The following is a 5,289-nucleotide window of genomic DNA, read 5'->3' as shown; positions in this document are numbered from 1 at the left end:
CATTAAGATTTCAAACCTTTGGGAAGGTTAGTTACATCTATCATGAATGGCTTTTCTAGGTTGTATGGCTTTGCTAAAGGCACAGTACCACTTTGAAAGAGCTAAAGCTTTAGTGGTTCAGATCAGGACAAACATACAAAAAAGCCATTTTCAGGGATCCTCTCCAGTGGAAACTCTATTAGAGAAAAGTAAAGAAAAAAATAACTACAACTGCAGAAACAGAGAGAAGTTAAAAAGTTATCCACCTCAGTCTGCAAAAAAATTATATCTTGGGGGCAGATTTATTTACCACCAAAACATACAGCAAAATTGCACACAAATGATTTGTAGACAAAGTAATAGATGTTCTGGAGGGTTCAGTTTATTTGAAAGAACTTGTTCATTTCTGATCCATGGGCAGTCTTTCTGGGGGAGGTTAAGGAAGAATGGAGAAAGTCTGCAAGTTCTAGATGAGGCCCAGATGTGGCTCCTGGTGGCAAAGGCCAAAATGCTTTCCATCTAAGGGAGACATTTGAGCGGTAGGATTGATTAATTGAATTTATAGCCTTCCTGATGAGGATGCTTTATGATCAGAAGCATTGGAGCTTCTCGTTGTAAAGGAAATATGGAGATGATGCAACAGGTATCCCTGTTAGCTGAGGGCCCTTGTTTGTGAGGTTATCACTGGGTCTTCAAATGGTATAGCAGCAGTTCATTATGGTGTGTCCTTGTTTTTTTTATGGCTTTGGCCTTTAGGCTTTGATCAGATAATAAACACTCTGTGGGAGTTTAGATGTCTTTAACAGTTTTTGTCTTGTCTCTGGCTTCTGTGTCTTTTTTTTTGCGCTACTGAGCTCGACTTACACCCTGGTTATGATCCAACCACTCAAAATCTGAATACTTGTAACACTCCTCACAGCCTGAATTATTTTCAAGGCCGCCAGCAATGAGGAAAGTAGGAGCAGTTAGAGAAATGAAGGCAGTCGCTGCTTCTCATGTGGTCTCAAGATTTAGCTGCAGCTGTATCAGATACATATGGAGGCACATTTAACATACATCCCTTATTTCGCTCAAAGTTCTTTGGTGTTTTCTTTTTACTTTGTTTGCTTATGTCTACCCTGTATAATCTTATATGCAGCTATTTCTTTTCCCGTTTAGCCATTTCAAAGTTTGGCTTTTAGGCATTGATCTGAGTGTCTTATTTTTTTTAGCATAACCAATTCCAGCTTCACCAAATCCAACAGACCTAACAGCACTGATCTGGGTTGTGTCTCAACACGGTTTGCTATACTTCAAACAGACCCCACGCTGTACTGGAGTCCAAGTCCGACATCGTTTGAAGTGGAAATCCTTTCACTTAGGCACGTTCTGTCGTCATCTTAGTTTGGTTGTGGTTTTGGTGGGACCCAACTGGAAAGGATTACTACGTTCGATTTAAACTACATTTGATTGTTTTTTCATGAAATTATTTATTCTTTAAAACTCATCTCACCAACATGGAAACATGCCATTAAAACAGTCTATTACTGCTTCTTCTTTTTTTTTTTTTTGGGATTAAAAACATTCTTTTGGGGCAATGAAAGCACGTCAGCCTGAGGGGTAAACAAACTGTAATGCCAAAATTATGGCTTAACTGTATTTACCTGCATCGCTCACATAGCACCTGTCTGGTGTTTCTAATTACAACTGAAGTGTTGAAGCCACGTGTCCCTCTGCAAACAGACAGTGTCCTATCATTCAAACAAGTAAAGATAAGAATCTAACAGTTTCCTTCATCCCCCAGAGCTCAGCTTCTGACCCATAGTGCTTGCACGAGTCTTGAACCACTGTCATGTTTTCCAATTGTGGGAGAAGAACCGTCCCTTTAAGGGAAGCGTTTGTGTTTATTCTCTGAGGATGTTCCCATACTCTCACTGTGGTGGCTTTGGCTTACTTGAGGAACTCCAGGATGTCCATTCAGTTTGGCTCTGTGTAGCACTGTGTTTCCTTGTGTTTTTTGTTGCCTTTGAACCTGTATATTTCTGCTTTAAACACTGCTTTTAACTTTTGGGCATTCCTACACATTTCTTACCGGCTTTACCGACCTATAAATGCACTCATTGGCATTTCATTAAGACAATTTGGTGATTCTATTCTTTTTGCTTCAAAAAAACAAAACACTTAACCAGTAAAAAAAAAAGTACTGTGGTGTGAAATTAACTCTCAGTACAAATGCATCTTATGTCTCAGAGGTTCACCGCATCATGAAGACCAAGGAACACAGCTGACAGCTCATCTTTAAAACACAAATCAGTAAACTAACAAAACAATATATTAAAGATTTTTTGACACTAATGGCCTTTATTCAAAAATCAACTGATGGGAAATTGGGTTGACTGAGAGGAGGGAAGATAAGTAACAAAGGTCAACAGGCCTGGACACAAACACGTTGCGGCAGTATCAAGGTCTGATACAATTAATGAATTTTAAGGACTATGAAAAAATCAGCTGTTCTAATCCTTGAAATGAGAATAAGTTACACTGCAATGCATTTAGCAATGCAGTATTGCATATCTGTATTATGAAATTTAGGCAGGATCGGGATGAGTCGGCAATAAAGATAAACACACAAACTGTTTCTGCTAGAATTAAAATGTGTTGTTTTATTCCGCCACAGAAAACAGCAAAGCAAGCACATCAATCAAGGCGTGGTGCTGAATACAAATTATATTGTCTAAATACAATTTATATTGTCCCCCTACCGTGACACAAGGATCGGAGGGCCGGTCGATCCTGGCAGGGCAGCAACCCGCGCAGCTAGGTGTCCGTACGCAACCCTAGCAGACCCCGCCAGTGCCAACCGCCATCCGTCATTTATGCAGAACTTCAAAGGAAAATCTTTCACCCAATCAGGAAAAGTGATCGCTGCCTCTCACACCTGGAGCGCATGATTACAGAAACCAAAATATGGAACGGGCATCCCCCGGAACCCACCCAGGGCTCGTGGACAGCCGAAACCAAAAACATTACTACATCATGGTCAGAGCATGGCACCGAGAGCTTGTGAGTACAAAAACAAATTATATCATGCTCTCAAGGAAACAGAAACTTAGATAATGAGAGTGCCTAGGTAATAAGAGTGCTTCATTTGTTATACAAAACTTGTATGATTGTCAAAGAACATAAAATCTAAAACCCATATATATCAATATCAAATGAAAAAGTGTGTACAACCTTCTGCCACCATCGAAAGGATTAATTTGCTGTTGCCATGAAGAAAAGTGGCCTCAACCTCTGAACTTTAACTTCAGATTCATGGAAAAAAAGAAAAAAAAGAAAACTTATTTCAATTTTCCAAATTGCTTAATTTGATAACAGCAGATATACAACCATGACAGTGCAGAAAAGTAAGATTGTAGGGGATATATGTCATCGAGTTAACAGATTCTGTGACACATTCATATCCCCTACAAGTTTACTTTTTTCCTTCAATGAAAAATCTGGAAATTACCAGGAGAAATTACTGATCTGTAGGTCGTAGGCTGATAACATTAAAAATTATGAGTCTCCTTTTTTTAATTGGGAGAGTTGGCAAGTTTGGTAAAATCCTAAACGGTGTTACTGTTGTGCCTCTACAGCTTTAAACACACATCAGAAAGTCAGCATATGTTTAAGGTTGCTGTGTACTTTAAGCTTATGTTTACGGTGTTTATTCACCCAATAAATATTATAGAGTCATGTTACTATTTATTTGCAGACATTTTAAAAGGAAATGTTTAACTTTTTATTGAGCGTAGTGTGTTTGACATTTAACATGAACAAAGTTCAAGGCTTAAGCTCAAGTTTATTTGATCATAAAAACCTAGAAATCACATTTCTCCCATCCTGAAGAGTGATTATCATTAACAAGGTTAATTCACTAAACATATTTTCAAACAAACAAAAAAACATGCCAAAGAGTAAAATCAAGTTTTTGTAACAGAACTATGTGTTTTTTAAGAGATTTCTCATGACCGTGTCGATTTCTCTTGTAAATCAAAAAAGGGACTCAAACATGTTCTATTTAGGAGACTTATATTAACAACTCACTCTTGTGTGTAAGACCACTGTAACCCCAGATCAGCAGTTTCTTCTGTTTTCATTCAGCACACTCATAAGCTAAATTAACCATTGCATACACTGTAAATTACATTCATGTCAGAGGGCTATTTCCCCCCATCATGAACATGGGAGCAGCCCTGCAGGAGTTTAAAGTATAACTGTTGTTTGTACAGGTGTGATGCCGCATGACGTCTGATTATGAAATATGCAGCTACGTTTTTGACCACTGTTGCTTTTCAGACTCGTGCCCATTCAGAGCAAAGGCAAACGGTGTGATTTCCTGCCTGGTTTAGAAGTATGCAATGGGGGCCTCCACCTTGCGTCTACCTCCCGTGTCCCACATTGCAGTCTGCTGGACAGCAGAAGGACACAGTCAGCGATTATTTTTAGAGCTGCTTTGATTCTGGGACTGTAACTGATGTTTCCAAGGTGCGCTGGGCTCTTGGGCTGACCCTCTTAATTCTGCCGAATGCCACCTGTGGGCAATACATCTCCTCTTGTACTAATGAAGACATGTTGAGGAAACTAATACTGTTTTGGGCCCAAAGCCAGAACACAGTTGTCAGCTTTAATGTTCCTTAGTTATAGACAACTTGAACTTTGCAAGGAACTTATGTAATTACACACCTAAGACAAGTGATATTGTAATGTATAGTTTTCACCTTTGGATCTTGTAATTTTATTGACATAAAGTTCCTTAAAAGAAGTATTCCTATTTATGGTAACTCTGGAGGAACTGCAGAGATTCACAGCTCAGGTGGAATAATCTTTCAACAAAAGAGCTTTTAGTCATAGACTCCGCAATCTTGTTTTTTATAATTAGAAAGTGATTTTCAAATAATAGCTCTAAGAACCAGGTGTAAAGCAACAAACCTCATAATACACCACATAATAAACACAAGAAATGTGCTCTGGTTAAATAAAATAAAATATCTGAGCTTTCTGGCTTACATACAAAACATTGTGTTTCTGAAAACTGACTCACATCACCTTAAACATCCCATCCTCGCTGTAAAATGTAACAGGGAATGCAACTAGCTGCAGAGATACTTTTTCAGGAACAGGGAAATAGTTTATTATAAATACGGGTAGGAATAGAGAAATCTAAAACCTGAAAGGATAAATTGAACATTTACCCCAGAAAGACTAGTGGTTGAAAGCTGGTATTACAATCAATAAGCTGAATAAAAGAAAGAAATAAATAAAATAATGGAAAAAAGGTTTTTGAAG

The sequence above is a fragment of the Cyprinodon variegatus genome, unplaced genomic scaffold (assembly GCF_000732505.1).
Source record: "Cyprinodon variegatus isolate N-32 unplaced genomic scaffold, C_variegatus-1.0 Scaffold825, whole genome shotgun sequence".
In the NCBI taxonomy this organism is placed as follows: Eukaryota; Metazoa; Chordata; class Actinopteri; order Cyprinodontiformes; family Cyprinodontidae; genus Cyprinodon; species Cyprinodon variegatus.
Note: the sequence above shows the minus strand (reverse complement) of the source record.